The sequence below is a fragment of the Cupressus sempervirens genome, chromosome 4, assembly GCF_028749045.1.
Source record: "Cupressus sempervirens isolate cs-2001-9-10 chromosome 4, ASM2874904v1, whole genome shotgun sequence".
NCBI classification, from domain to species: domain Eukaryota; kingdom Viridiplantae; phylum Streptophyta; class Pinopsida; order Cupressales; family Cupressaceae; genus Cupressus; species Cupressus sempervirens.
In genome coordinates this window covers 568,472,699-568,494,655 of record NC_143121.1, presented here as the reverse complement: position 1 = coordinate 568,494,655, position 21,957 = coordinate 568,472,699, and positions in this window count along the sequence as shown.

Below are 21,957 nucleotides of genomic sequence, written 5' to 3'. Positions count from 1 at the left end.
CAAGGTAGGAAACATGAGAAAATCATGTTTACTAGGCATGGTAATACCAAATTTTTCAATCATGTCTAACTCTCCTTCCAAAAACCACCCAAAGTACTACAAGAAGTAAGTGATGGTAAGCGTGAGAGTGATGAAGGCCATGGTAGCTCCAATACATCCTGTACATCCTTATTTAAAGGGAACCATATCAAAAAATTCCTTGTCATTGAGAAAGTCAACATCTTTACTCATGAATATTTTTGGCTTGAATTCTAGTGGATCTTTCCACACAATGGGATCTCTTGTGAAAGCCCAAGCATTGATGATAATCCTACTTATATAAGGAATGAAGTAACCCTCAATAGTGGAAGCTTGCCTTGAGTTGATGGGTAAAATCTCAATGTCTCTTTAGCTACACACCCAAGATATTACATGCTTTCAAGATCACTAATTTTTAATGTCTTCTTTCCTACAATGCCTTCAATTTCCTCTTGCTCTTTCTTCACAATAGGATGGTTTCCAATTAGTAATATTATCACCCATCCTAATGTAATGACTGATATTTTAATGGAAGCCACTAAAAGATCTTTAAAAAAAACATTCAAATGTAGAAATTTATGAAAACCATAAGGACCTATGCTCCATAACCCAAATTTTAGGGTTGTTAAAACTAGGCCTTGAGATCACTAAAACCTACATAATTTAAAATAATAATAACTAACTATCATTTCATTAGAGATTTATAAAATCTATAAAGACAAATACATTATTACCCAAAATTTAATTAATATTTTCACCCACAAACTAGGGTTCAAAGAATAGGCCTTGAGCTTACTAGAGATTATATAATCTAAAATTAAAATAACGTTGGAAGTACTTGGAAGCATTGAGATTAATAAATATTTAGTCTAATATCTTGTATTATATAATATTTAATAAAATACAATTTTTATAGATATGAGATGACAAGTAAAATAATTTGTGCAAGTACTACTTGAAGAAAAAGTGGCTAGTAATGGTTAAAATAAATGATAACAATGAGATGATTCATCAAGAATCTAAACTAAATGGAAATGATAAGGGGAACCCTTCTCAACAATAAAGAGGGGCTGGTGATTATAAAAATGTAATGAGAACAAGTTGACTATAATTAAAAATTTGAAGTTAATTGAAAAGGAGAGGGGTAATTGGTGCAAGTATTGCTTGATGATGAATAAATGCTACTAATGATGAAAATAAATGATAGTAGGAAGATAAGGAATAAGAAGCTTCAAGATAAATAAATAAATAAAAGTGGAAGTTTTCTCAAGGAGAGAGAGAGAGAGAGAGAGAGAGAGAGAGAGAGAGAGAGAGAGAGAGAGAGGCTAGTATTATTGAAAATCATTATAACAAAAGGATAATGTATGAGAAGTTGAATATCAATAGCCTAGATGGATAGTTGACTTGGCTTGGGTTATGGATTTTCTCCCTCTCAGTCTTTGTTTTGACTCTAAGGAATAGAATTGATGAATGCATTTGTTTTATATGGCTTAATCTTTCTTGTTCTATAACGAAAAACCTATATCATTGTAGGGATGTTCTAGACTTAAAACAAGAAGAAGTAAGTTGAATAAAAATGAGAAGGGTATCTTATAGAAATAGTACTAAATGATGATGAAGGACTAGTAAGGATGAAAATGAATGAGAACAAGGAGAAAATTGTTCCAAAGTTTAAGGTAAATGGCAAGGAGGAGGGTATCTTATACAATAAATTATCAAAGATGAAGAGGGGAAATTAATGTGAAAATCCTTATGGTCCTCTAATATTTTGGAAGCAATTTGGTCCAAAGATTTTTGTGCCATTTACATCCCTTACTTTATTTCTCCTAAATCAAGGTAGTCCAACCATGGAATGAACTCCCCAATGTTAAGACTTCCCACTAAATGTGACATCTCCTGAAACAACTCTTTGATCTCCTTCCCACTATCATTCAAATGGTACTCATCAAATGACTTGTCAAAGAGGATTTGCCAAACATGCACCTCTATAAAAGTTAAAAGAATCTTTCTCAAATTAATGGCTCACTCCCCACAATGGTTGTCTTTCCACACCAAATGTAGAACATAAGTTATCTTAATAGATTAAGGTCTTCTCCTTAGGAATTATACTATATTTATGTATATAATGAAGGCAACCAATTTACTTGATGTATACTAATGAAATGCATACTTAGACTTCATTAGATCTCATCATTGATTAAATAATAATAACTTTAAGTGTATATTATAATGCAGAAACTTTTATGTTTTACAATGAATGGAGTAGGCAATGTACTAGGAGTGTTATGTGATAGTGGGGAATCACAACAACATTGACTCTTATATATTTTTATCTCATGCTGGTTTCCTATGCACTAATAATAATGATTTTTTTTCTTCAAATTTTGTTCTATACCCTTTAAAACTGAAATGAATATCACCTGGAAGAGGTTTACAAGATAATTTTTGAGCATATTCAATATGATCCATTCTCCAAGACATGTTGAATTTGATGGATGTTGAATCTCATCACAATCTGGTGAAGTAATTTGAAGTTGTTAGTCTTGAAACTCAGGTAAAATATCTTGGGATGCTACCTAATCAATGTTGTTGATCTCTAAACTTAGGAAAAATAGGTAAAAACTTGAAAAGTGTTTCATTTGAATTAATATGTAATCCTTATTTTTGGAAAATTAAAATTAAAATCTAGGAATGGTAGCAATTTCACCTATTGAGATGGAAGAACAAATTATGGTTTTAGAGGGTAAATGAGCATACCAAATTCTATTTTTTCTCAATTCCAATTCTAATTTTGTGCACCCAAACAATAAATTAGAAATTTTCAAAATTTACTCACTCATTCACCATCAGTCAAAGTCAATGATGCAATACAATAGATAGAATTCCATTTGCCTCAGTAGGATTTTACAAAAATTAGGGATTAGGTAACATAGGCATCATCAAAAATTCATCATCAATGCTATGAAATAAAATGACATTGAATTGACAAATTACTACAAAAAATGAAAAAAAAATAGAGCTCACAAAGAAAATATTAAAAGACAAAATTAAGAAACATAGAGAAACTAACACATTGATTCAAATGGTTACAAATTTATTTTCCATAGTTTACAAATGCAAATGACAAATACAAAGAACCAAGAATCTAGGAGGAATTTAAGATCCATACTTTAAATTGGTGTGACATAATTACCAAATAAGGAAAGGTGATGAGGGTAATGATATCATAGTTCAATTAGGATAGTACTAAAAAATTGCAAATTCATGTTATGTGATCCTAATATAGGATCTAAATCATAGCACTATGGACAAGTGTGAAATGACACATCTTCTTTCAGGGATTCCCCTTCTAGAAAAAAATATTATACAAAGAAATCCAACCTTCTATAATAAAATATCTTGCTGAGGTCATGGTTTCAAATATAGTAATACAAATATATGATAGTGAAACATTGAGGGAACATACCCCCTCCTTGTAGAAGGATGATGTAAAATAAGAAATGTGCCCCCCTCCTTGTAGAAGGTAGATTCAAAATAAGTAATGTAGAGTGGCCAGAATAGGCATTCCAAATAATAATGGAATATTTATAGTTATAGATTAGGTACCATAAATAATTACCATTTTCCCTTCTATTTCACTAGAAAAAAATGAGTTCCAATAATTTCATTGCAAATACTACTATGAGTTCACATATGAAAATATATGAAGATGGGGAGAGATTATGTGTGGGACAAAATAGATAGGACATAGATGGAGGGAGGGAGAAAAGGATCAAGATATATGTGAAAGGGAAGGATAAAGATATATGATCATATAAATGGGGGAGATATATTACAAATAGAGAGGAATGAAGACATAAAATAAACTAGATATATTGCTGAAGGAGGTTTGGTTGGCGAAATATGATGGTGTAGAGATTAAAATGTATATGAAAGAGGATGATTAAGAAGGATGGATAGAAAAAGGGAGTGTTTTTGAGATATGCAGGGGAAGGTACAAGATATAGGTAGAGATGAACATAAAGTGAGAGGATTGGAGAAAAATTGATAGATAAATATAGATAGAGATCTAGAGGTAAAGATAGAACTGAATTTAGGGAGATACATATTGAGAGATAGTGAGTAAGAGATAGAAAGAGATATAGATGCTAAGATAGATTGGTAAAAAGATAAGGAAATATAGAGAGGATGAGGGATAATTTGGAAATGGGACAAATACTTAGTTCACATTCCATACATCTACAACATACCCATTGCACACTAAGGTGTGATTCCTAGTATATATACTATTGAAAGAATCATCATGGTGGTTATTAAAGTTGTTTCAAGAACACTACCGTTGTAAGAATTATCCTCTTTTTGTGTATGAAATGTGCAACACTATTCCCTATTAAAAAAATCATTCCTAAATAGTGGAGAAGTATGCCTTGTGATTTGAGAGTGCCTTATTTATTTTTCATTTGGTTGAATAAGGAGAATCATATTATTTTGAATGGAAAGCCATGTCAGATCCTCTAGAGATTATCCAATTGCACACTAGACATGTGGTAGGTTATCATAATTTTATTTGATGTCAACTTCCTTCTTTCTCTAAAAACTTGTGGATTTGACACATTATTCTATCTATGATGAGCATGCCATGAAAAGTGTAATGAAGGAATCATCCAACTCTCGATGAATGTCAAAGTTTTGCTTTGGGTCATTGGTGAAGGAGATTCTTACGTGGTCCTAATTTGGGAATAGTGGATATATCATCATTTTGAAAACTCAGATAGATCTTTACCTACCAAGAAAGAACCATAGAATTTTTGTTTCATAGACTAGATTGCCTTATCTATTGGGCCTAGAGTCAAATAAATGAGCTTTAAAACAAGCATGCCTTGAAATAAGAAGGGAAACAAAAACCTAGCATGTGCACTTTGTATGGAGTAACTATTTCTAACTCTTAAAGTTCTATTGCATGATATAACATGACTAATATGTAAGTTCATTGATTATATTATTCATAAAATAAACATTTATGATTAAAATAACTATTTATTAGAGTTATACACTATGAAATTTAATGATAAAATTTTAACTATTTATTAACTGACTATAGATTAGTTATAAATATAGAAACATATTTGTAAAATTATGAAAAAGTAGATTATATATGGAAGGATTGAATCATAAAATTATTATATTCAAGTTTATGTGGCATGTTTCACTTGAAATGCAAATGATTAGAATTGAAAATTTTAGCTCGTTGATATATGACATGTGCCACATACAATGTATGTATATATACAGATAGGGAGTACCAAAAATACTTTTTTGACATAATAACATCCAACATAAGTACTATAAAAATCACAAACTATAACACTATAATATGCACTAAATAGACATCCTTATATGATATATTGCACTTCAAATGTGATTAATAAAATAGAAAATTTGAAATAATTGATGGGTGACTCAAAGCAAGAAATTTTAGATACATATAAACATTTTAATGACATCTATACATAACTACTACAATAACACTAGGTTGCTACATAATTATTTTCATGTTGAAATAGACTATTGTTCTAACATATGTTTACTAAAAGTAGGAGTTTCACATAGAAAGAGATTATTTCCCTTACAATCATTATACTAAATACAACACAATATTCTATATCAAAGGAAGTGAAGACTAAATCAAGGGCAAGTGGGCAACCTCAAGGTAGGAAAGGTGAGAAGGTCATGTTTTCTGGGCATGGTGATACCAAATTTTTCAGTCATGTCTAACTATCTGTCCACATGCTAGTCAAAATAGTGCATGAAGTGAGTGATGGTAAGCCTAAAAGTGGTGAAGGCCATGGTATCTCAAGGACATCCTCTACATCCTACTCCATAGGGAAGCATATTGAAAAGCTCCTTATCTTTTATAAGGTCAACATCTTTACTCATGAATCTTTTTGGCTTGAGTTCTAGTGGATCTTCCACACAATGCAATCTCTTGCCAAAGCCCAGGCAATTATGATAATCTTACTTCTCTTAGGAGTGAAGTAGCCCTCAATAGTGGAAGCTTGTGTTAATTAATGGGGAACCAATAAAGGTGTTGCTGGGTACAACCTCAATGTCTCTTTAACCACATACCCAAGACACTGAATGGTTTTAAGATCACTATGTTTTACAACCCTCTCTCTTCCTATAATGCCTTCAATTTTCTCCTACACTTTTTTCACCATGCAAGGGTTTCCAATTATTAAGCTCATCGCCCATCCTAATATAGTGGCTAATGTATCCACTCCACCCACAAAAAGGATCCTAAAAGCACAACCATTCAAATGTATAAATTTACAAAAGTTCTAAGGACCATATTAAAGATGAAAATTAACAAGAACTAGTTAGGGCTTAATGGATGAGGAGAGAAGCTATATTAGTAGGAGGAAGGGCATCCTACAAAGAACCATATGAAAGATGAGAATCAACAAGAACTAGTGAGGAAAGAATTAGGAGAGAAGCTATATATTAGTAGGCTAGGGGCATCATACAAAAACCATGGCCCTGATGTATTCAGTAGTCATAGTGATGGAGTCATTAGCTTGCATCTCCAAGAGGGCATCAATGATGTCCTTTGTCTTCTTCTTGTCAAGCATTAACGAAGACTTTTTCCTCCTCTCCTTGAATTCCTCTAATATTTTGGAAGCAACTTTGTTGAAGGATTGTTGTCCCCTTCGCATGGCCCTCTTTACTCCTAAATCAAGCTAGTCCAACCATGGAATAAAATCCCCAATGTTGAGACTTCTCAGCAAGTCCTACAACTCTAGAATCAATTCTTTGATCGACTTCCCACTCTCATTTAAATGATACTCATCAGATGACACATCGTAGAGGAATCTTCCCACATGCACCTCTATAATGGCCATAAAATCCTCCCTCAAATTAATGGCTCATTCCCCACAACAAGTCTCCTTCCACACAAAAAGTAGAGCATTAGTTAGCTCCTCCTCTAGAATGGGCATGAAACACTCCACTCTCTTGGTACTAAACAACTCCACCATGCACAACCTTTCATCTACATCTAGTAAGCTCCATAAGATGTGAAAACCATGTCCATGTAGTCGTAAGTGTAGTAATTTCCGATACCTATTTTTGGTCGATTGGTAAAGATTGAATGTTGGGTTTTAAATATCACTTTTTCCTTGGCAGAAGAAGAAGCTACAATTGTGGGAACATAACCTAATCTTAATAAGAAGATGGCTCCATACTTGTAAGAAAAATGTGTGAGATTTAGGTGGGGAAGCCTTCCCAACTAGAACAAGTTTCCCACAATAGGCCAGGGGGTTGGTCCTAGTGGCAATCTTGATGATGCAACTTTTCTCTACCTCCTATAGAAGAAAATCCATAGCACCACCAGAATTGCAGCAATGGTGGCAATGAATTCAGGAGCTTTTGCATTTTGAAACAACTTGGGATAATCTATTTTGGAAGGAGATGATAGGAGTGTGTTTCACTACTTCAACTTTAGCTCATGCGCTACTTTTATATATATCACAATGTGACCTGATGTTTAAATGACCACATGTTTTGGATCAAGAACACGTTGTTGGACCAAGGCAATGAGAGGGAAAATGCTCAAAATTTCTTCCTCCTTTGTTCAAACAATGTGCTATTTTTTATTATGGAGTTGAAAAAATTGGTCCATTTTAGGTTATGATAGTGAAACAAGTGTTTTTCACTACTTGATTCTCATCATCCAATGCTCGAGATTAGATCAAGATCAAAAAGATGTTATGCATCGAAGAATTGATTGCCAATGTTTTCAAATGATTGCATGTTCTAGAAATTGAAGTATTTTCTGACCAAAACTAAAGGGCCCTTGATCTACTAGTATAGTTGAATGATTCACAAAGCGCCCACCACTAGTACATTTCTCCAAATATGTGACTATGTGACTAAAAATTTTAGCCTCACCATTAAAAGTTATAGTCAACTGACTAAAACTAATCACATTTTACTATTTCTTTGCAATTTATAGCTATATATAACTAAATAAGTCACTAATTTGATCACTAGGTAACATCACAAGTTCAACCATATAGAAATGACTAAATAGACTACCAAATAAATGATTAAATAAGTGACTAGATAGTTAGTCACTTACAATTAGTCACCTAAACACAAACTACTAAATAAATTAACAAATTAAAGAATAAATTAGTGACTAGATAATTACTCATTAATAACTAGTAATTTGTACTTCCTCTGCTCACTTCATCTAAGGTTTATTTATCAATGGATTAGGTTGATTTTATTTTCCATATCTCATTCATGGCACTTCAATCTTCTCTTTCTAACTTGGAAATGGAAGGACTTAAGTGTTTTTAATTACTTCTAGATAATATTATTTTCTAAAATGGTTAATTTTCTATCTTCCTTTGTCTTGTGCATTTTATATAACATTTTACTCAAAAATATATGCTTTTATCATTTGGTGTGCTGACTGATCTATTGATGTACCTAGGTTTGTTGTTGAGAGAAGTCTGTCATCAGATGTTAAATTTAGTGATCTTCTTTTTTGATCCTACAAGGCATCTAAGTTTACCTCTTACATCAAATCATTATCAATAATTAGTATTTTATAGGTTCATATTTGTAGTTGCAAGGGGTGAAGTTCTCTAAAGCACTTTAAAAACTTAAGATTTATAGGGAAAAATTAACATTTTTTTAGTATGATTATATATGAGAAAGTGGTTGTGAATTTGATAGCTAAAAATTAGCCTCATAGCTCCTACACATGTTAATGACTTATTGTCTCAGAAGTAATAATGAGAAATGAGTTTTCAATTCAAAGTAAGACAACAATGGAAATAAAAAGAAGAAACAAATAAAAATATATGGGATGGTAATGTTCTTAGTGTAATGAAACTTTTTGTCTAATGCATTTTCATTTTTTTTAAATGCTTAAAGGAAGAAAAATAAAAGAATTCTTTCTATGAGGTTATCTTTTTGTAAAATTAGGTTCCTTAAATAATAGAATCCATTGATCATACATCACTTATAAGACCTACAAATTGGTACACACGCTCCTAAACTGCTTGAGCCATATTATATGAAAACTCCTTTACAATGTCTCAACATAAAATTGCACTACATCCTCTTTACGAGAGGGAATGAAAAATGTCTACCTAGGATAATTTTTTGGAATTGAAAAATTGGTTTCTATCTCAAGCCTTGTTAGCTTCAAAACCCTAGTTTTTGCATTAATGATGACTATAGATACTTACTTGAAAGGTTGTGATACAATTTTTTTGCATTTTTAAATGGAAAATTCCCATTTAGTGAAGTATATTTCCTACTAACAACATGCCACTCAATGCATCTCATATGATTTGATTGATCAATTTATTGACTACCAACAATATTTGAATAGCCTTGAGTTGCTCCAAGCCAATAGAAAAAGAGTCAATATCTTTATTCAAAGCACTAAGACATGCTAACAATTTCTCAAAAAATAAAATTGTTCCATGTCCATTTGCTTCAAAGTGGGAAATGAATTCACATTGTTAAACAATGAATTTGAAGTCAATGAGGCCCTCTACAAAAAATCTAAATTTAAGGACATCCTCAATAATGAATTCAACCTATAATTTAAATATTTAAATTTATCAAATTTTATAAATTAATAATAGATTGAATATATAAAATAACAAATTTTAATTGATCAAATATTTCCTTTTAATTTTTTACAAAATATAATATTAAAAGGAAACTTTTATTAGATATTTCTTTTTATATTCTTAAGTTTGTAAATATTAATTTATTTCTTGATTTTTCATTTTTATTAAATGGTCACAAATACAACTTCAGTTTGGAAGTCATTGATTATACTAGTCTAGACTATCTATAGTCACATCTTTTAAATCCCTAAATAATATATTATAAGACATTGATAACTTAAACTAGATAATGACAAATGTCTATTATTAAAAATAGAATCAAATTTCTAAATTTATTGACAACTACCAATCATTGAGATTATTCTTTTTAGGAAAACAAGGCACTTGATATTCTATAATTGTTTGATCTAAAAGACAATATCTAAATAAAATGAAAGATATTAAACTCTTTTAACACTTTTATGTTGATTATTTTATTTTTCAAATTCACACTAAGAGGGAGATGGAGAAAATGAGGGAAGTTGAAGTTTCAAAATTTTCAACTTAGAAAAGCCAAATCAAGAAATGAAAGATAAAATTGAAGCTCTAAGAAATGTATGTTGCCACGGGGATATTAAAATTGGAGTAGCCTAATCAGATCAAAGCTTAATGGACATGTTATTATTCCTAAACTACTTGTAGGCCTCACCACTCTAGTGGACATATTGGAGTTGTGGGTTTAGAGGGCGCCAAAATATTGGCCATAGATGAGGAATTTGAGAAACCATGCACATGAGCTATGGAGGAAGGTGAGTAAGAGAACGAAGAGGAGGAGTAGGCCACTGGTAGTCCAGATTAATAAAATCCCAATATCCCTTTCTCAATGCCATCCTAGGTAAGAACCTTAATCTTTATTTTAGTTAGAAACCCTTATTGCCTTAAAAAAATCTCATAGTCATGGTGTGTGTGGAGCTTACTGAATAGGAAAGCATCATAACTCATTTTAGAGGTGGAGACTCTTGGAGAGAATTCAAAGTCAATTTTAAGAGTATTTTAATCCTAACCAAGGTTTTGGTATCTACAACCATGCAAGCTAGGTTGATCTATTGAGATTAAATTAGAACTTTTTTTTAGCACAACTATGGTTTCTTAAGACCATGCAGGCCTTAAATTTCAAGGAATGTAATATTTTTTGCCTGATTATTTTTACTCAAATATTCTCTGACAAATTATAATTGGTTCTATTTGTGATTGAATTTGAAAAGATGCATTGATAATGTCTTTCCATTCCAAATTTTGATTCCTTTAGTGTGGATCTTGGTAAGTAAGCAATTGGTTGAATGCAAATATATGTTAATTTTTTAAATCTCTTCTACGAATGTCATTATTCCATCCATTCTAACTGATGAACTATTTCAATAAAAACTATTTATGTGTAAGTTAAAAGTTTATATGATGGAAATGGTCATGTTGGCGATGTTCTTTTATAGAAGAAGATTATTCTTGGTCTCACAATAGGTAAATGTTAGCAGGAATGTGTTGAGTTATTATTACAAAAAAATAAACTAAACAAATTGATTTTTTTCCCCCCCTAAAAGCTTTATTTTAGGGGTAACATGTTTGTTATTGATGAGCGAGTGTGTTTGGTTTGTTGTAGTAGTTTCAAATTTCAAGTGACTTAGGTTGAAATATTTTAGTATTTAGTTTAACATTTGGATTATTCATTTATTTTATTTACCTAATATCATTCTATCATACATTTTTTCAATTTTCATTTCAAAGATCAAGAGAGTATATAGTCATTAGACTTGCCAAGCTAGTAAATTTTCTAATCTTGAGGACTCAACTCCATAATTATATAAATGATAATCTCCATGATGAAGAACATCAATATGTAGATGTATTGATAAAGGATAGAAAGATAAATATTATTAATATAATGGAGCATAACTGAATTTGATGATGTGGTGAGAAATTGATTTCTTCAATACACAACTCAAGAATATGGCATAAAGGTAGGCTGATCTATTAAGGTACAAACCTTGATATAGTGCTAGGTGCATGCTACACTAAAATTTCATTAACAAATGCATTCTATACACCTGATTTGATTGTATACAACAACTATAGGCATTTTGAAAGGACTTAAAAAGCTATTTTTTCTTCATTCTAACACATTAGTGGCACTTAAAATATCCTTGATGCCTATTTTTTATTATCATTCAATAACATGGCTAACATTGCTAAATCTATGTATTGCTTTAATGATTATCAACTTACCAAATGATAATAATGAGTCTAGGAAAATAGACATCTTAACATAATCCTAGGTGGCTTATCTTATCTATTTGGATTTTTGATGCAGAGCATTCTCCTATGATGTTAGGCATCCTATAAATTTTCACCAAATTTCCTAATCAATAAGGGAAAATCTCTCAATGCCTCAAGGAGTTACAAATTCTTACATCAATTATCATCTTTAAAGACACTAATCCAATTCATCAATCTTGGATTAATAGACTCCCCTCTTGTCAACCTGTCTCTTGATATCATCCAAAAGACCCTTCAAGGATTAGACCTATCTTCCTTATGTTTCTCAAACTCTAACACACAACTCAACCTTTTACTTATCACAAATCACCTCTTATCGCAATCATACATGTTGACCAAATTTTATCATAAGACTTTCTATCCCTAACTTCACCTTTATATCTTATAAATATTTATCAACCCTCTATCTAATAACCTATACCTATCAAGCATACTTCAAATAACCTATGACAACATTCCTCCAATACCCTATGCCTATCAAGCCTCTTTGCAATAACCAAGAGAAGGAGATGGTTGATTTAGATAAATTTTCTTGGGGTGTATGGTGCAGGACCACCTACGTGAAGAGTTTTCCTTTTAAATTCTATTTCCACACTTACATATGTCCATCATGCATTAGGATAGATCATGTTATTCATATTTGATAGGTTGTGTTCATGTCATCTAGTCTTTTAATTGCATTTAGTTGTAATATCAGATTATTTAGTAAGGCACTTAAATGATTTGGCACACCTATAAGCCGTCATTTTCAAGTTGTCAAATAGCCTATAAGAATGTAATTAGTTCCTTTAATTAAATAATAGGACCATCTAAGTGTTTTATAGGGGTCATAAAATTAGAAATGCATGGTATTTTAATATTGCTTGCATAGTACAAAGTTGCATTTTTACAACTAAGAAATTCTAGCAATTTTAGAAGTCTAGGAGTCTTTTAAACACACAAGAGCTCAAAATGCCAAGATTCACATGTATATATGTTTTTTTTGTCAAATTATATCATAATACAAGTTTATGAACAACAACAAAAATGTTTTGGGACAAGTTTGGATTATAGAAACAAAGAAAAATACTATTTTTTGATTGAAATCTTGCTGCTATTTGGTTTCCATGTATGTATGTGGCCTATTTAAGGTCTAAAACCTATATGGTTGTAATGATATTTGAATTATATTTCCAAAAAATCTAGTCGGAGGTTCTAACTCATTCGTATGTTGGAGATAAGTGAATTTTATTGAGGTGTGGTTGGAATTCTAAGTGTTCTTTTTCATGTTTTTTTGTTGTTCCTAGCCTTAGTATAGATGTATAAAGTTTGGTAAATGTCTAAGACCACCATGGAAACTTATAGGGTTGAGCTATATTTCAAATGAATTAGTTTTGAAGTCTTCAGACACTTGTATGTTTCCAAAACCTATTTCAATCTAACACTTCTATATGACTCCAAATGGTTTCCAGCACCTGTTGGTAGACTGCATCACTATCTGTCATCAAGGCCTCCTAAGCAGCCTTATTCCTTAATTTATTCTACTACTACCATTAGCCTTTTAATATGCCACACTAATCTCTTACTCAACTTCAAATTCCAACTCATGGCTCTTCTCTTTAGCTTTTCTATCTTCTCTTTACTTTGGGCTTCCCAAGTGTAATGCCCTGCCAAGGGATCCAAAGAATTAACCTAGAATTTCACTAAGTTTGGTAGCATTTTTTTTTTTTTAAAACATGAAAGTAAATACCACATATAACCTATGCATAATAATGGAAGAAATAGCAATGTCCATCTAAAAGTAATCATAACATACACAACTCATTACATTCTTTAAAGATCCCTTAATGTTGAATTACATCTAAACAACTAACATACATGAATCCATCTTGTACAACACCCACATGAAATAATAACGATAATTCCAATGTTCATACATTACATTTCCAAATTCTCAATCATCCACTATACATGTCACAGGGTATGAAAAGCCTAAAAGAATATACATATGTGAGATAAGATACATCATCCTATTCTAATCCATGATACATCAAAGTAAAGATAATCACATGATACACATCATACATGATCAAAGAAGATATAAATCCATCATAAAGATAAAACATAATAAACTAAGTGCACAGTTCCTCCCAACCATTAATAGCATCATTAGACCATCGTGGGCCCTAGCCATCCCTCCATGCGTAACATTCCAAAATTACCGAAGAGATCATTGGTATTAACATAGTAGGAATATCACTCATAACATATACTATATCATATGCAGAAAGTAATCTAACATGCAAATAAAAGCATAAGATAACATCATCTAACATATGCTAATCATCAATGAAATGATACATACCCACCATCATGAAGGATGCATCAGCCATGATGTCTTAATGAATCTCAAATGATAAGAGTGGAAGAACACTACCACCCGACTAGGTGGTACGTAACTGGTCCACTCCCACCGTGCTGAGGAGATAATCTCAATTCCCAAACAGGCTATCCAAAACACATAGCATAAATCTCTGTAAAACCAAGAATCCTAAAAGTATACTAGCTCAAAGGTTCCAATCACAAAACTGACATCTAATTCCAGAGGCACACAATGACATGTAGGAACCTACTATGTAAGCGACAAAGTGTCATCACATTTATCACATACAGGTTACCCTAGCAGTTAGCTAAACTCCTCAGGTCCATACTAATCTCATGCAGCCACTAGTATCCTCTCATACTGACGAGGCATACTATGGAATGCAAGGTCACAACCATGCGTTCTCTATACTCCAATCCTAGTCTATACAAGCACTCAAGGCATGGGCGAGAACCAAGACACTTATCTTTTTAGGTTCATTCAGTTAGTATTAGGTGTGAATTTTTTTGCTTATTAATCCAACCTACAATGAGTTATCGTGGCAGCCTCTTAGGGCCCTGGCCCCCATTGCAAGCCACTTCCCGACACTACATGCAGATATCCTACCCTAAGCTCATGGAATCATAAATCTCAAAATCACAAAAGATAATCAATAAAATCATCGAATATGCATAAAAGCATCAAATCTCCATGAGCAAGCATCCATAGAAAATCATGATCACAACAACTCTCTATTGGCAACCGAAGTATCAATGATAATCAAAAGTATCCATTGGTTCTCAATAACCAAAATATATCTCAATCATACTGATCAAAGACTCCAAAATGGTTGAGTCAAAACATGTCACAACATGATATCATCAAGAATAAATCCACATTTTAGTCCCATTATGGCAACTAGGAAATAACCAAGGATAACTGATCGATGACCAAAAATGGTTAAGTCAAGTGTCTCATACATAAGAATCTCCACTATAACAATCAGTAATTTGCAAACATTACATAGAGCATTCCATCACATAACCATGGTTGGGTTTATAAAGATCGAGATTAAAACATCATCATGACATCACAATCACATCAACCCCAAGCCTCTGGTAGACGTCCTATAACTGGTCAACACTAGTCAACCCAAAACCCAAAACAATAGCATAAAGAATACACAATGCAAACACATGTTTTGGTTTTGCTAAATTTACATATTTGAATTTAAATGTAGAGGTCTCAGTTTATGTTTCCAAGTTTGGGGAATGAATGGAGGAACATTTTGAACAGTTTTCCTAAAACATATATTATTTTGGATGAATAAAAATTTTCCTTAAAATCCATCTTTCAATTATAATCTTTGTTTGAAAATGTCTCCCACCAAACTATCAATATACTTTATTTAATAATTTAAAACAATTGAATTATGAACCTTTAATCATTTATCAAATAATAATAATTTAAATTTATTAATAACATATTTACATATTACATATATACATATATATATATACATACATATATAAATATATAAATAATTATTATTATGTTTTATTAAATTGAATTAATAATTTCGATTGATACCATATATCATATGAAAATTAAATAACAATGAAAAGTCAAATTCATACGAAATGACTATCATACCACATATATACAAAAGTGTGTACCCCCGACAGTACGCAGGGCCTATGATGTTAGAGGGTACTGTGCACCTTTGTCTTTGCAGTACCTGCAACAGCTGGTACACTACGACCGCAATGGGCATGAGGGCGTGGGTCTCCTCCCCCCCCCATTAATGCATATCACTTTTTTTAAAATCGCATAAGCGATTTTCCATTCGGGTATGCGATTTCAATTTTAATAAGGTTTAAATTTGTTTTCAAAAATGTTTTCGATTGCTGGTATGATGTTCGATTTTTAATTAAATAAATATATATTATATATACATATGCATGTATATATATATATGAAGGTATATGTACACACACACACACAAACACACACACACACACACACACATACACACACACACACACACACACACAGTTTTAAACATCACAACATATAAACATGTATACATAAATATATAATTGCATATATATATATATATATATATATATATATATATATATATATATATATATATATATATATATATATATATATATATATATATATATATATATATATATATATATATATATATATATATATATATATATAATTGCATATGTGTGTGTGTGTGTGTGTGTTTGTGTGTGTGTGTGTGTGTGTGTGTGTGTGTGTGTGTGTGTGTGTGTGTGTGTGTGTGTTTGTGTGTGTGTGCAGATTCAAATATATAAACATGTATAGAAACAGTTTATTTAGAAATTCTAATTTTTCAGAATTTTCCTATAAACTTTTAATCTCAAATTTATCCAAATATTAATCTAATGGATTTTTCTACAATTTAAACCCTAGCCCCATGAACTTTTCAGATCTGTGCATATAATCAATTTTAACTACCCATATTGAAAATGCATACAAATTAAATAGAAAAAAAACCCTCAGAAGACATATGGAAGACAAGAAGAAGATAGGGAATGCAAAATGCAGAAATAGCATAAGTATAATCACAAGAATCTACTCGAATTTTGATGCTAATTCACTCTTCCTCAGAAAACTTGCAGGGAAAGCTCCTCCCTTTTTTAGGGTTCCCTAGTCCTCCAATGCTCCAAATGCTCTCCACACTATGTCTAAGCTTCTAGGAAAGCCTGAATATAAAGAGCTCTTAGGAAACATCTAGAATGCTTCTAGAAACAACTAGAAGGTATCACCAACTAAGCATGTGTCTTTTCCAACCTTCTAGATGAGTCATAGGTTTGTAGACACCATATGCTTAATTGATGCACTAACCCCCGTGTTGTTGACATATGAGAAATGAAAAGTTGCATTAACTCCCATGTAAGCTTATAACTCTAATGTACTTTTTATATAATTTCTATTAAATTTTTATAACTTTCATTTTAATTTTTATAACTTTTATTATTATTATTTATTTATTACTTTTATTATTGTTTTATTATTATTATTAATTTTAATTTCTAATTTTTCTTTTATTTAATTCTTTTTTCTCAATTAAGTCTCATTTAATTAATTATAATCAAAATATCAAAATCCATGATGTTTTATATTAATTTTCTTAAATAATTAATTTATTAATTAAATCTATTTATTAAGACTTAATTAATAGAAAATTCACCATAGACCTCCAAGATAAAATATGAAAACCCATCATAGAGAAATTCACACAAAATCAGTCTAAAGGGTTAAAAATCATGAAATATGTCATCCGACACATTCGGTGGGTAAAATATCCAGATACTTGTTCTATCTCACTAAGACAAATGGTTTAAGGGTTTGGGATTTGGACTTGAGAATTTATCTCCCTTCTCTTATCATTGAGATAGTATAATAGGGTTCGCTCATCCTGGCAATTCAAGGAAAGTCGATACCCGGTACCTGCAACCTACAGAAAAACCATGCATGTACATATAATATATATAATGCTAAGCTAAACAGACAATGGCAGGAAGTGGTGAATCATGTAGATCCCGACTAAATAGGTGACTATGACTCCCTTCCTTAACCATAACAGAAATGCCATACAATAAGAAAACATGCACACCATACGCATGCAAGTATGGGGTAAGTATCCATAATAAAGCACATGAAATAATGAACCATTTAACTAATCATCAACAATAACTAAAAGCAATGTAATGATCATCATGCATACATGAAATGTAAAGTCTAAATGATCTCATCATATAACCGCTAAATCCATAACATAATGTCTTATAGTCTCAAAACAATACCACTAATCCATCAACATAAAACTAGTCTATCATAGCCTAATAATAACAACAACAATGTCCAAAAAAGATGTGAACAAGGGTAGGCACTACACCAGGGTTCATAATCCCTTCTTCTCTTCTCTCTATCATCTTCTCACCATCTTAACATTTCCTCATTCTACTTAAGTGTTCTTTCTAGACTTCTCACCCTTCTTCTCTCATCCATTCTAACTCTTTCTTTCTTTCTTGCTTCTTCTGTTTTATTTCTCTCTACTTTCCCCTTCTTCTTCTTACCATTACTCATAAACTTGTTCAATAACTTTACAAACTCCTTCTCTAACTTTTTGAAAGTCATCATTAGTCTCTCTTCCTATACCTTTCAATTTCTCTCATACAAATTGATCATTAAGGGGATTTAAGGATCTAAGGCCAAACTATTGATCAAATAGCAAAATATGATTAATTTTCCTTGATTGTGTGTATGGCGCATCAAAGCTATATGAGGGAAAAATTTAATCTACCACTTGTATATGACTCACAATTGTTCCCAACACCTATTCAAAACTAATAAGTTTTAATTAAAGTGATTTCAAGTTTCTATCCTCCTATTGTACATACAAACCCCAAATTCCTCCTTCTAGGAATAATAGCCCAATTAGCCCCATTGTAATTACTTTTTCCATTTTCTCTTGATTTTTCCAAAACACTTTGTGAAATCCATCCTTCTTTTCTCTTACCAAAACCTTTCACTTTCATTGATTGCACTTTATGTATACGTTAAGGGGCTCCAAGGCTCTAAGGCCAAACCATTGATCAAATAGAAAAATATGATTAATTTTCCATGATTGTATGTATGGTGCCTTAAAGTTATATGAGGGAAAATTTTAATCTACCACTTGTATATGACTCCCAATGGTTCTAAATATCTATTCCAACCTAGTAAGGAGTGATTAAATTTATTTCAAGGTTCTATACACCTATCTTTCATGCAAACCCTAAATTCCTCCTTCTAGGCATAATAGTGCAATTAGCCCTACTATAATTGTTTTTTCTCATTTTCTCTAGATGTTTCCAAAACACTTTGTAAAAAAATTTAATTTCTAGACACCCATTTCAGCCTACTATAACATATAAAAAACTTAGGTACGATGATTTTGGACCATGTTCCTACTGTACCACTATAAACCTTGTTTTAAGCCTTAAACATCCACTTTTACAAAGTAAGTACCCACAAAACTTAATGCTAAACCTTTTGGCCTTTTAAAAAATGGTAAAATGATTCTAATCAAACATTTATCAAGTTAATTCAGTTCTATGATTTCATTAATATGAAAGCCCCTAAATGATAAAACACTATTTCAATCATAAAAGTACCATCTCATTAAGGAAGATCTCCTACTGCTATAAGGTAGCCACCAAAACCATTCATTTTCATTCACCAAAATCATGGGATATCCATTCAAAAATCAACCTGTTTGTAATTTTATTGTTAGAAGCATAAAATAGATGTTAGGTAGGGTCTATTCCCTAAGAACCAAATGTTCATTCATGGAATGGCCCTCATTTCCATTAAAATTACCAAAATTATTAACAAAAATACTTTAAATCTATAAGGATAATAAGCACAAATACTGAAACTAATAAAAAAATGATGAAACAATCATGAATGCACTTCAAATATGTAATAAATAATGTGTTAAAACCATCCACATAGTTGAAACAATCACCAAAATAAAATCGCCATCAAAAGTTGCAAGAAATAAGCCTTTACTTATTTCCAAATTCTGAGTAATTTGTCCATGTACCCTATTGCAATGTCCTCACTCTCACTTTTGTGCGCCACAAGTCAGGCCATGATGGCTTTTGTAGCTTTGTAGTCAAAACTAGCTCCTAATTCTTGCAACTAGGTTCCATCGATCCACCTTCATGTAGTTGTTACTTGCAAATGGATTTGACCATTTCCATGTTGATATTATTTTATGAATTAGATGAAAAATGTATTGCCTAGTTGGATTTTGATAGATTGTTAACTGCTTACCTCAAAGAAGAAACCTAGGAAAAAAATTTAGTGAGTGTACTCATTTTCCAAGCACAGGTACCTCCAATCCCCACCTCATGCTCACTTAATGATGGAGCCTCTTTATTCAATGAAGATCAAGGTACAATAGAATTTCAAATTTTGACATCCTTACTTGTGAGTATGTAGTGCCTGCTCTTGTTTACATCTTTCTGGACACATTGTTGGTATCATGGTCAGACTATGTTAGACTAGTTTTGTGTTGATGGTTAGTAGTATTATTTTGAGACTATCAAATATTGTACTATGGATTCAATTGATATATGATGTGATTAATTAGACTCTACATTTCATATATGCATGATGATTATTACATTATTTCCAGTTATTGATGATGATTAGTTAGATGGTTTATTATCACATGTGTTTTCTTATGGATACTTACCCCATACTTGCATGTGTATGGTGTGCGTGTTTGTTTCTTATTGTATGGAATTTTTTATGTGGTTAAGGAAGGGAGTCATTAACACCTGCTAGTTAGGATCTACACGATGCACCACTTCCTACCATTGTCTATTTAGCTTAGCATATATATTGTATGTACATGCATGGTTTTTATGTAGGTTATAGGTATCAGGTATCGACTTCCCTAATTTTCTAGGATGAGCATACCCTATCGCACTATCTCAATAGTAAGAGAGGGAAGATAAATTTTGAAGTCCAAATCCTAAACCCTTAAACCATTTGTCCTAGAGAGGTAGGACAAGTATTTGGATATTTTACCTTCTGAATGTGTCAGATGACATAATTCATGATTTTTAACCCTTTAGATTGATTTTTTATGGATTGTTCTATGATGGGTTTTCATATTTTATCTTGAAGTTCTATGGTGAATTTTCTATTAATTAAGTCTAAAATTAAAAGATTTCATTAATAATTTAATTATTTGGGAAAATTTAAAATAATATCATGATATTTTGATATTTTGATTTTAATTAATTAAATGGGAATTAATTGAGAACAAGAATTAAATAAAAGAAATTAAAATTAATAATACTAATAATAATAATAAAATAATAAATAAACAATAATACTACAAATAATAAAAGAATTAAAATAAAAGTTATGAGCTTTCCTAGGAGTAAACACACCTCTTGATTGTGCATATGTCAACAACACAGGAGTTAGTGCACAAGTTAAGCACATGGCGTCTACAAACTTGTGACTCACCTAGAAGGTTGGAAAAGGCTCATGCTTAGTTGTCAACACCTTTTGGTTGTTTCTAGAGACATTCTAGGTGCTTCTTGAGAGTTATTCATATTCAGGAACTCTTAGAAGCTTAGGGAGCATGTTTGGAGTGTAAGGAAACTCAAGTGCGGAAACAGCTTCCTACACTAATCTGTTAAGAGAAGTATGGTGCAAATCCTATTAAAATCTTTTCACTTACAGATTATCATGTAAACAAAAATATTTCAGCCAAGCAATCCTAAAGAAAATAGATTGAGAAAGAAACACATAACACAAAGATTTGTTGGTGGGGAAAAACCTTTCAGTAAAACAACCCCACCCCTCTAGAACCTGCACAATGTATTATCTTCAACACAAGGTTACAATACACTTGCAATGCAAGTTCAATAGTGACAATAGAAGACCCCAGTAGCAACTCATGGTACCAACAATACGCTTTTTCACATTCTCCTCTTCCTAACCCTAAAAATGCTTATAACATGCGCTTCACTTTTAGGGTTACTCCTGAAGGTAACCGTATTAGGG